A 12,782-nucleotide genomic window follows, 5' to 3' on the forward strand; every position below is an offset into this window, starting at 1 on the left:
CCCCATGAGTGAGAATGAGGAGGTGATGTTGGTTGTGGGCAGGGTCTCTTCATGTGGAAGAGAGGCACTGCTGGCTAAATGTGCTTTAGTTGTACCATTACAAGAGACACTTTAAAGCCATGCTTTATGCATGCTAACTTCATTTTCCATAATGTGAGATATGTGATTGATGAGAACAGATAAAGCCTTTTAAAATAGGCAACCTAATTAGTTTAGGTGCTTCATGTCATCTTCATTTCTGGGTTTTCTTTCTTCTAGCGCATGCATTTGTTGAATATGTATTATGTTATTGGGCACTTGAATGCTATTGTGTTATTGACCTCCGATGATCATCTTAACATACTTAATTAAACACGCTGAGAAAACAACATAATCATCATTTGGAGACAAATCTTTTTGTTTTATGTACAAAAGAAGCTTACAGAGGTTACTGTTGAAAAACTAAGATAACTTGCTGTTTAGGAAGTCTTTGTTCCATATTAAAGTATGTCGGATTATTAAATGGGTATTCCTTGTCAGTATACTGTGTTAAAATATTTTTCTTTTTCTTGTTTTGCTCCCTAATTTGCCATTGGGACAGCTTTTTTGTTTTGTTTTGTGTTTGTTTTTCTGTTACTTTTTCTTTCTTTTCGGGGGATATAGCAAATGAACATCAAATCTAACCAAAAGAACCTCTGTGCCATCTCCTTAATTAGAGGGAAATTGTAAACAGAAACTTGCTTTTCTTTTAGAGAGCATTTATAGTTTATGACTGCCTGTTTGAAGTTATGATGGCTTCTGATTCAGCACTGCTAAAGCATCTCTCTTATCGGACGTTGTTTTCTTCAATTATTTCTGTAGGATTCACTGTATGAAGTTAGGGAGACATTTATTATTTAAAAGTACAATTGTGACTGCTTATTTGAAATTTTAAACCAGGTTATCTTTTGCATTTCTTTTAAGGAACAAAGCCTGGTAATATGGAGTATGAAATGGCTGTTATTTTCTCCATTTGTGCAGCTCTGTTACATTTTACTGTCACTTTGTATTGACTGAGAGAGAGGCTGTAACGGGCTTAAAACAGGACATTGCTTTAGGATCCTCACGTCTGAGATGCTCAGCAGCCCGCGTCTCAATGTACGTGGCCAGCAGCCTGTAAAGGAAGACCAACAGCTGCTTGATTTTGCAGATGGGTCAACCCTGTGGGACTGGGAGAGTAACTAATAGTGATTTGTAAAAATATTGATCACTGCCACTCCTCTTTAACTTGACTTGCCGCAGAGGGAGTGGACACCGGCCAAAACAGATGGTGTTAACATGACAACATTCCTTTTTTTTTTTAAACGCGGATCAAAGTAATCCTGTTCTTCTCTGAGGATCAATTCTTTTCATCCAATCACAGACTGTTTATTATGCCAACCTAAGACTTGGAAAGAGAAAAGTGTAAATGTGCAGCCTATTGCAACGTTCATCACAAAAAAGGCATAGTACCAGGCCTTAGTGCTATTTGTTAGTTTGTGGTTTTCAAATGTGGCAAAATCAAACACTGCAGTACGTCAACTTTGCACTTCAGGGTATAATTGTTTGTTCTTTTCAATTACTTCCCATTCCTTACCTACTTAAATATTGTATCATCCTTACGTTGTCTTTGACGTAGTCTCTTACATCCTCAGTTGCTCACAAAGCCTTGTAAGGTCCCTGCCTTTATCAAGCTGGATTTTTTACCTTTTTTCCTGCCCTCAGAAGTAGCACCAGTTCCCTGTCTCTTTCCGTAATGTTTGTCTACCAGCTGTGGTCACCTCACCGAAATCACCACAGTTAAACTAATTTCTCAAAATGTTGCACAAAACGTTTCCTCCTAAATTCTAGATATTGCGGAAATGGGGTTCCGTCTAACTAGGTGAGACAGACGCTAATCGATAACTTCTGCTATTCGTCTTCCAGTGCATGGGGATGGGAATTGTGTTATAAAGTCCTAGCTGATAAATTCCGGGTGACTGACCTTTCACGACCTGGGAAAATAAGGTCAGACTGACCAGAGCCATGGACCAGAGCCGTGGAGGGGCTTAGTGGCAGCTTTCGGTCAGTCCTGCCTGTCCTATAATGAAGTGGTCAGTGTTTCTTTCCTGTCACTCAACAATTACACAGAGAGATGCGGAGCCAGGAATATGCCAATTCCACAGGATTGCAATCAAAACGGGTGGAACTTTAACTTCACCATCTAATACCAATTGCTAATGACTGGGAGCATGATGAATAGAGTAATCATGCAGGACCATGATGGTATCCATGCAGGAGGATGCACACAGCCATTGCCACAACGGAGACCTGGATATATGGGTGATCAGTAGTCAGATGAATAGTAATCAGAGCTGGCAAACATCTGCCTCAACTGTAGGCCTCCTTGAGGAATTTGGAATCAATAATCAGACGCATAAATCAGTGTGGAAAATTTTGGCGTCCTGCGGAAGATCATTGCACAGATCTCTCTCTCTGCCTGGTTTCAGAGAAATGTGTGTGCGTGCACTGTCACCCTCAGGATCTTACTTCCTCAGCATGAGGACACAAAGAACGGATCAGATGACCATGGCAGTCTCTGGCCATCAGGCGCAGTTCTCTGGCCAGTGGTGTGTGTGATGAAAATGACATTGAGGAGTGCTGTACGCACCCCCTCCTCCCCGTCTTTTTCTCATTTCTGCCATGCCCACCCTGCTTGGCATGGTCTCAGATGGGCGTGAGAAAGTGCACTGGCTCAACCTTTCTCTGGGAAGAGCAGGACACACAGCCATAACCCTCCGTGGTTCCCAGGGAGAGCCACCCTGCCAGCCCTCATCAAACTCAGTGGACATGTCCGCCCACAGGAGTAAACCTGACCGACCAGTAGCCTGTGGTCATGTGGCTTCCCCTCAGCTCCACCTCTTACCCTTTTTTTGAGGGCTGCAAGGGGACACACAAACCGTTATCAGCAGATTGTCCCTCATTCTGTATCTGATCTGTTTTATGGCATTACCTTTGTGTTCAAAGTGAATCATTTTCTAACCCGGGTCCGGCCTGGTTCTCACGACTGGAAGCCATGGAGACGCTAACATTTTGGAGGGGAACTGTTCTGCTGGCTGCTCATGGCTGCTTCCCCAGTCGGTTGCGGGTCGCTGGAGCCAGGAGAATGCAGAGAAGCAGCCAGTCAGACTGGAGGTGCCATCAGGGACCACCCCCCCCCCCCACATTCTTCTGTCCAGTAGCTATTTAGTTGTCACCGGTTTGGTTAAGTAGAATTGACTTTTATCTGCAGCCTGCTTGTGAGGGTGCCATAGGCGATACAGGCCTCCCCCCCGTCCCCCAGCCGCAGTACTTCTGGTTTTGCTTTAGCACAGTGTCACCTGCAGCACATTGCTATTGGCAGCTGAGCCACCCTTGATCAATACCCGGGGTCAGAAATGGCCTGCAGCCGCGCGCCGCTGCAGGGCGTCGTATTGATCTGGCCTCGGCTCCCACAGGTCGTTCGGCCTTGAGTGTGAGGGTATTGGGGGTCGCTGTTGCTCCCCGCCGCCGCGCTCCGTGCTGAATTTACCATCGTACTGTACACACAGACCTCTGCACCTCGCGCTCTAACCGGCCCTGGTTCTCCATTACCGCACTGAAACGCTCACTGGACAGCGTTCAGGTCGGTAGCCATTTCAGCTATTGCATCCTTCGCTGGCGTTAACGTTTCACAATGTCATACTATGTACTGCCGTGGTGTGTTGTTGTTGTTCTCGTAGTCCTGAACCCTCAGCTAGGGGTTAAAATTGGGTTGTGCTATTTTTATTTTGCCAATACAAGAAATTTTAATTTGTTTACTTTTATCCTGAAAACCATCCTGCATTTTTATATTTGTTTATTTTGCATAGGGGATGATAATAATAATAATAATAATAATAATAATATACATTTCATTAAATGGCTGCTTTTTCATGGTCAGTGGAGCTCTGTAGATTCATTTGAGAGCACACACCTGACCTGGGTAAATAACATTTTATTTTATTGTGTAGAACATTTTTCGGCAGGGCCCTGTTCCATTAATACAGTGCTTCCAGGTGAGACAATGCCACAATGCCCCCCCCCCCCCCCCAAAAAAAAGACACACACACACACACACACACACACACACACACACACACACCTCCTGCCCAAACAAACCCTCTCCGTCTCTTCTTTCCTTTTCGCTCGGTCCTCTGTAAGGGGAGCTCGGGCCTGCGAGGGGAAGTCCCGCCCTCTCTGTCCCCTTGCCAAGGTGCCTGGCCTGGTTGTTTTTGTTGCAGTTTTAAGTGCTGCTCCCTGGAGATGCTCATCAACAAGTTAATAAGAGCTCACGGGAACAATTAAACCCCAGCTTTAACTCTATTCTAACCGCAGAGGTAAAAGTAATCATAAAATGTTGCCAAATAGAAGGGTTCCAAGGGGACCCGCGCGGAAATCGCAGACTGTCTCCTCGTCAGCCTTTGCTTGCTAACTAGAGCCCTGTCACTGGAGAGTTGTCAGACCTGCAGCCCATGACAGGCACATTTACTCTACTTATGGTCCACATGGAATTCGCAGATCCACTGTACATTTCTTTAATGTGGGAATTGGCATTTGAATAAATGTATATCGTCTAAGTGACTTTGTTGTTGTTGTGTGTGAGAGATCTTCTGCAGAACACACAATAATGAATGTTATTACAGGAATATGTCTTGCTCTGGTTATAGGGAAATTAAGTTTCTCCGGAAATCAATGAAAAATCTATTTCAAAAAGCCTAGGATAGCAGTAGATGGGAGATTACTCAAAGCAATTACATTTATGACTTAACGTAATCTTCAAATGACAAGGCTCTGTCCTGCAGCTGTAATGAAAATAATAATATATTAATTTGATTTTTCTCAAAAACAGCTTCTTAAAGATTTTAGAAGACTTGATTGGAGCCATATTGTTAAGATTTCCCCCTCACTTTAAAAATGTTTATAGTGTACTATACATCTATCATACAGCAAAAGACAAGAGGGAAAGAATAGATTGTTGTGGATGATTAAGAGACAAAGGAGAGGGAAAAAAGAATCCATTTCTGAACTCTGGTTTGGTTCTTTTGCGTCTGTATTTAGAGGAACACCTGTGTGCGTTTGTCGGTGGGAACATACATATGATGTAATTTGGTTCTGAAAGTTTGCTCATTGAGCTCTCCTTCTCTTCGCAGGTGGTGATGTCATCCTGAGCACCTGTACCCCTCGCACGTGACCAGGGCGTCTCCCTCGGTCACCGCTGTCAGCGCATCAACCTCACCTGGGCTTCTCTGTTCTGGAAAAATCCTGGACTTACCCGGAACTCTAGGAATACAGCACAGTCGCGCGCGCGGGCGCCACGAGCAGCGGTGCCCGGGTGCTGGTCCTGAAAGCTTTACGTTTTATTTATTATTTTTGAATAAGCAAACAGGCAGAGGTTTCGAACATTCGCTGCAGCCTTTGGCCTCCGGTGGCCGCCTGTTCGACCCGCTGAGTCTCTGAGAGCGTGACCTTTCTGCCCGCCGGCTTCAAACGGACGCTTGAAAAGAAGACGCAGTCAGAGGGGCTTCTGTCTGGCGGTGACGCAAACCCAAACCCCATCAGGTAAGACTGTGAAGTCCTCCTCCTCCTCCTCCTCCTCCTCCTCCTAGTCCTCCTGCCACCTCCGACCCTTTAACTCTTTCCAGGCTTTGAAGCTGCTGGAGGCCACACTCAGTGTTACTGGGCAGGGAGCCCCCCCCCCCATCCCTCCCCCAGGCTTGTGTAGAAAAAGCTGGCCATAAAATGGATTCCTTTTTTTCGCTCCTTTGTTTGTTCCCATTGGCTCAGAGGGTTTGGAGATCAGGAGGTTGTTTGGTTGACAGATACTCTCCTTGGGCCTTTTACGCAGCAATGGCCGAAAAGAGCTGGAGTTTGTGTGCTGTGAAAAAGATTGTGCTGTGGCTGCATTGCACGACTAAGAATACACACACACACACACGCACACGTTGCATACACACTCTCTCTCTCGCTCTCTCTCTCTCTCTCACTCACACACATACACCCTCTCTTTCTCTTTCACACACACAGGCACAGTTGCATTCACTCTCTCTCTCTCTTTCACACACACACACAAACACACACAGACATGCACTTGCACACACACACACACACACACACACACACACACACTCCCTCTCTCTCTCACACAAACACACACACACACACACGCACGCACAATGTTTGGCTGGTGCTGATTGACTGCATTGGTGTTCATTGTTAAGGAGAGGGGTGACAGTGCTGAGGCTTGGAGTGTGTTACAGTTCATTAAGGTGGAGAGGACAGTTTCGCCAGCGCCGCTACTGAAATGCCATTTCTGGTCATTAGGAAGGCAGAGGGCGTAGGGCTGCTGGAGAGGTTGCGTGTGCCGAGTGGGGAGACGCTTGTTTGTGGTGGGGGGAATGGGGGTTAAGGGGTCAATATTTCCATAGAGAGAGAATATAAGCTAGACCTGGAGTGTATGCTCTTGGTCTGTATGAGCTGGAGGGATCATGCTGTCTGTGGCTGGCTGGAGGATTAAGAATGTATTATATAGAGATCCGTTATAAAACAATATGGTGACCGGTTAAAAATAAATAATGAATTTTCTGATATAGATATGACTTGGAATTTCATTTTTCCCTTCATTTGAATTGAAGCGATTGTGATAGATATCCAAAAACAATATGATATTATTTATCAACAAAATATTAAAGTGTATGAACACAAGAAGAATACGACAATAACTGTTTTAATTTTCACTCTTTAACAAAAATGCCCTGTTTTGTAATTGATCCCATGGCACAAGTACTACGCTTACAGTAAAGATAGTGTTAGTGTTTGCAGGGAAATGCCTTCATTGTTTTATGCAGGACACTTTTGGTACTCTGTCACTCTAGTCGTGTGGTAGTATTCTATGTTCTTATAGGATGCACATTTGATGGCGCAACTGATGGAAGGACTCAGTATTGTAGAAATCACATGGGGGACACTGGCAAAGATACCTGTGAGGTTGAGCTGTCTTTTACTCCCTTCCTTTTCCCAACAAAAGATTAAGGTAGTAAACAGGCTGAGTACTGAAACTGCATTAATTTCTGGTCCCCAGAATCCTTAATTGGAAGTAAATGGTGTTTATGGAAGTAAATTAGAGCATGATAGACAGGGAGAGCATCCAGGGGGAGACCGTCTGCCCACAGATCGCTGCAGCACTGAGGCCCTCTGTTTGAAAAGTTTGCAGTAATTTCCTGAAATTTAGGTCACCACAAATTATAAGTACACAGCAGGGAGCCAGCTTTTGTGGAGGAAAAATAAATATATAAATTCCAGACCTCTTTTTTATTTTTGTAATATGCATCTTTAAGGAGATTTTTGGTGTCTGTGTGTGTTTGTGTCTGTGTGTGAAAGTGTGTGTGTGTGTGTGTGTGTTGGGGGGGCTAAAAAAACACTTTAAAGGATTATGAGGAACAATATCCGTATTTATGAACTAATTAAGGACATGACTTGAAATGTATTTCCGAGAAGCACATTGCAGGCCTGAAGGGTCGGCTGGCTCACAATGGGACAGAGATAATGCACCAGAAGTCGCGAGCGGTGAGCGCCCACAGGAAGGGGGGGGGGGGTCCCCCACCCCCCCCCATCCTAAACCTCCACCCCTCCCAGTGTACTAATGGAGCTGTGCTAGCCCACGGCTTCGACACCAGAGCCCGTTCTACGTGTGGCGTGCGCAGGGCCGGAGCGAGGCAGCTCCCTTTGTGTGAGCCCTCCCCGGCCTTCCAGAAAGACATGCATGGTTTCATACGTGAAAGATATATGTAATTGGACAGTCCCCGTACAGCACATTTACAATTCTAAACAGAGTATATCAAACAGAGCCCTACTTTCATTTTTTTTTTTTTTTTTCCCTGGGTTTTGAAATAAATTTGCACATGTCACGTTCAGCGTGATGTTCGAAAGTACAGAACAGATAATCGCACTTTTATTTGCGTGAAGCGTGCATTTGCGGCGGAAGGGGGGGGGGGGGGTGAGGGGGGGGGGGGGGGCGCTCTGCATGTCACAGCCCGTACGACTGAAGCGCTGTGGACAAGGCAAGGCCTTCCCGTGCCCATAGGTCAGGGGTGACTATCACATGGTGGTAAAACTTCGACACGATCTTCGTAGGACCACGCAGGTGACCTTGGAAGGGATTTGCTGCCACTTATAGATGCTGCACAGTTTAGTCCAGTTTAGCCTCTAGTGAGGGTTCACACTAACACATCACAGTCTTGGTGACAGTGTTGATAAAACTAAGATGAGAGATAAGCTGATAGCTGGCCGGCTGTCCAAGCCTGCCTTCTGTGACCCAGGAGGAATATTGTTTATTCAGATGAGGTTAATATAATTTTAGCAGTTCTCGTTGTAGTTCTCTTTTTTTTTTCTTGCCACAAAAGTAGTCCTTCAAACTGTCTCTCAAATTGCATTTGAGGGGACTGACATCATGTGCTCATAGACATTGACTGTACCCCCTGCAGTGTTAATGTCCTGTGCAGATGAACACCTCTCTTGTTAATTGCCCTAACAAGCTCACGCCCAGTTCAGGAGCTAACGGGCTTATCACCTGGTTTTATTGGTACAGGGGTCTCGTGGCCTAGCAAAAACATAGTCCCTCACAGCCTCATCAGAACAAAGGCCGCGAACCAATAGGGAAGCCTCCTGTTGCCTTTTTCCAAAACCAAACCCAGACTCACCTGCCACAACAATAATGGGGCCTCAGGAATTGGGCAGGACTCTGTGTCTCTGCATCTCAAGTTAGACGACGTGTTCAAATGCAGTTATACTCCCTCCAGCTCTAGAACCCTGGTATTCTGAGCACAGTAGCCTGTTTGGTTTCTGTTGAAGATGAAATGGTTTATTTATGAAATAGAAATTTTGGTGTTTTGCTATCTGTATCCCAAAAACCCATGCAAAGATGTTCAATCTCTGATGTGAATCGAGTGTAGACTGCTGGATGTGTGTGTGTGTGTGTGTGTGTGTGTGTGTTACAGTGTGCTGGTGAGAGGAATTGCCTGTGTGCCTGTGTAACAGAAATTGCAGCCAGTAACTTTAAAAGCCTGTTGTCAGTTTTATTTTCAAATTTTAAGTAAAATATTACATCCAGAGTATAATTTAGTTAAAATTTGATATATAAATAAATAAATAAAAACCCAGGTTACTATGCACAAACAAAATGAATTAAAGTTGAATGTGAGCAAACAAAGTGTAGCAGCAATGACAGTTAAAGAAATAAAAATGACAACACAGAAATTGAATACCTCTGAGAAAAAATGATGAATTGTAAGGGTCAAGGGCATAGCATATTCTATAAGATATGCCAAAGTCACAATTCAGAATTAAAAACTATCATAAATAGAAAAAGCAAATGAACTAATCAGTGCAAATGCATTCATGTCCTTGACAGCCATGCATATAAAGCGTAATATGTTATAATTAGAAGGGAGAAAAGCTATCAAAAAGTGTAAAATCTGGAGTAAAATCAGAAAGTGTAAAAAAAAATGGAAAGAAGAGATATTAATAGAAGGGAAACTTTTAAGTTAACTCATCCAAAGCTTTGATTTTATGAACATTTACCTTTGTTCCATTCATCTTAACTGTCGATACTTTATCTTAAGAATGCTGCAACTGTGATTATTAAATAAATTGTGCTGAGCCTACTGAACTATACTATTGCATAATGGTTATCTTTATTAATTAAGCCTATATTCATTGTTTCTGTTAGAAGTACTTTTGTGGGTTATATCGACAATTAACAACAACAATAATAGCAACCTTCATAGGTCTATTCTTGAGGCTATCATCATCATCATTATCATCATCGTTTCAATAGAACAACAGTGCTATTGACCTTGACCATTTTACATGATTTTTATACTCACTGTCTTTGCTTGTTTTCGTGAATTATCTCAGCATGCTGTAGGCTATAGGCTGCAACGATGATAAATATGTGAATCCATAAGCAAAAAAATTAAGAATGTCCATTTGACGTCAATATTATGTACATATAAAAACCACGAATGCATGCATTTGCAACTCGTGAATTCGTTTGTATAGTTTTATTTTTAGTCGATTTTTTATAGGCGTTGGCTACCTTTAATCTTTTGTTTTTCTTTTCATTCTAAAAAGGGGAACCTACTCGACTCGGTTGTTTCGTATTCTAGTAGCCTACTTTTAAAACGTACTGCTGTTAGATTTCAAGCGTAGGTTTCTGCAAAACCGTCTGCGTGGTGTACGTAAAGGAAACCCGTTTAGTAGCCTACTAATGTCTTATTAGCAGGCTAGTTTTATTTCGTGGGAAATTTGTTTTTGTTTAATGCTATAATTATACAAAATATATGATTCACGTAAAACATTCGAACATTGTATGATATTAAAGATTTGGGGCCAGTAAAGGAATTGTGGAATTTCTAGTGATAGCCTATGTTTGTTTAAAAGAAATATTGGTTGGATTTGTCCTGAAAACCTTTTGCTAATTGAACTTTCTCAACGAACTCAATCACACTGATATAAAACAAACTTTTTAAGTCACTAATATTTCATGAAATCTATTTGAAGAATATTATTTCTGTGCACGATTTGCATTGTGTTGTGGTTGTATTTCTTTGAACGGAATGCGTCAACCCTTTTGTTTGAAGATGAAATCTTTTATGGCCATACCTAGACATATAATCCAGCCATATATGTCACCTAATAGAATACCGCTCAGAGGCTGTCGCTTGCAGGACCCATGTGTTGACCCTTGGCGGTAGTCCTAGATCCTTGTTGCCCTTCAGTGGCTGCTTCCACCTGTCAACTTTCATTGCGGTACGATGAAGGGACTTTCCTGAACATAGCCTCATAATAATTGCTTTCTATTCAGCTAGTTGTTGTCGGGATCTAAAACAAACACAAAGTCCAGTTCTTTAGCCTAGTCTTGCTTAAGATTTGGATACGCACGAACACACACGCACACACGCACGAACACACACGCACACACGCACGGACACACACACACACGCACGCACCCACGCACGCACGTACACACACACACACACACACACACACACACACACAGGTTTACTGGACAAGGATTTATTGCCGCCACAATAGGCGTTTTGAGTATTATTAACCCTTAAATTTTAATGCAGCATTCAGTTAAATGCACACTCGTCCACATGGTTCAGACTGGGATAATTTCAGCCTGAACAGATTTCCATTTCCGGCTTAGACGAATCCTACGACCGTGTCCCATGGTGTGTCTTCCTTTGCATTGAACCCTTGGAGGGAGGAAACTGTCATTTTCCATTTGTGCATCTTATATATACAGTGTATGTCCTATATAAGATACTGAGATGTACTGTTCTGTGCTGCTTTCTGGCTATCGACAGCAGCCATCTAGTAACTAGTACTAATAACTGCTGTATGATATATTTCAGTAAAGCCTGCCTGTGTTCTGTTACTGTTTTTTCTCTGCTGTAGCCTATTCCAATGTATAAAAAAGATAAAGAAAAAAAAAAGATAAAGACTCAAAGCCGAAATTCAAAAAAAAAAAAAAAAATGAATTGAGTTTTTAAGCTTAATTTTTTTGAACCACATTGATGCTGTTCTTTCCATGACTACACCATTTGGATCTCAAAATGAATTATATTTTATAGAAATTCTAAAATCTCGAGAATAAAAATGCAGGCTGTCTTTTTCCAGTTTAAAAATATTTTTATTTCCTAACCTGACAGGATGAAACTGTTATTTAGTGATATTGGCTACTGATATGGGATAGACAAGCGGAAAACCGACAAATGCAGCATGCCATGGACGGGGGCTCCCCGCAGGCAGGTTGAAAGCACTTTATAGTCTTGTTTTTACACAAGCAGAGGATAAAAGTCATATATGTATTTAGTAATTGCATATAGACCAGAATATTGTCCAAATAATCCTGTTTAGTGGGGTAGTCCTTTTTTTCTTCATTAGAAAAGCAAAACAATATTGAAAAAAAAATCGTGGTTCTTCTACCATCCATAAAGGTTCATTAAACAACAGTAAGACGAATGCTATTTGTAGTGCTGTGGAACAGAGGTTTTGCAAACCCATTTTGTAATGATTTACTTTACTAAGCATTGTTGGGAAGTAGACTTGAAGTAGTCTAAACAGCAAGTATCATTGACATTAAACGTTGTTACAGATTAATATCAAGAAAGACTAATTAATTTCTCTTGAAAAATATTAGATAAACCAGACGAAAAAGAATTAACAGGAATCAGTGTACAATTTTAAATTGTTATATGTATTTCTTTGAAATTCAAATGAAGGGCTATGCGACTAGGCTATGCTGAATATATTAAACTGACGTTTTTTCGCGTCAAATATATACCGAACACAAGAAATTGTGCTTCGCGTTATAGACCCCCACCCCTTTTCGGTTAATGTCCAAAGGTTTATGTTGTAGAAGCTCTGGGGTTTTGTAATTTTTTATAACAGGCATTGCATGATTATTTAGGTAAAAAATCCGATAATTTATCAGAAAATATAGGATACTGTTGGTATGTTACTATTACATCTACAATTCAATTTGTCTTCATTGAAAACAATTTTTAAACGCTTTCAGTCGAGTGCCCCGAAACAGAAATTCGTGTCATTTATGGAAATTATTTAATTAAATGTAAAGTCAACACCCCCCCCCCCCCCCCACCCCACCCACCCCATTTTAATGTGATGCATGTCAAGAAAATTTCTACACTTTCGAAACTTTGTCATATACAAAAGAAAAA

The 12,782-nt window shown here is 42.1% G+C and overlaps 1 protein-coding gene across 3 annotated transcripts in view; it reads left to right on the plus strand.

Moving 5' to 3' along the window:
• Positions 1-12,782, plus strand: part of zfhx3 (zinc finger homeobox 3) — a 231,430-nt gene that overhangs the window by 59,163 nt on the left and 159,485 nt on the right. For all 3 annotated transcript variants that reach the window (XM_035396651.1, XM_035396656.1, XM_035396653.1), the window contains one exon: positions 5,187-5,595. The gene's annotated coding sequence lies outside the window, so the exon portion shown is untranslated. The remainder of the gene's footprint in view (positions 1-5,186; positions 5,596-12,782) is intronic.

Source organism: Anguilla anguilla, chromosome 16, assembly GCF_013347855.1.
Source record: "Anguilla anguilla isolate fAngAng1 chromosome 16, fAngAng1.pri, whole genome shotgun sequence".
Lineage (NCBI taxonomy): Eukaryota > Metazoa > Chordata > Actinopteri > Anguilliformes > Anguillidae > Anguilla > Anguilla anguilla.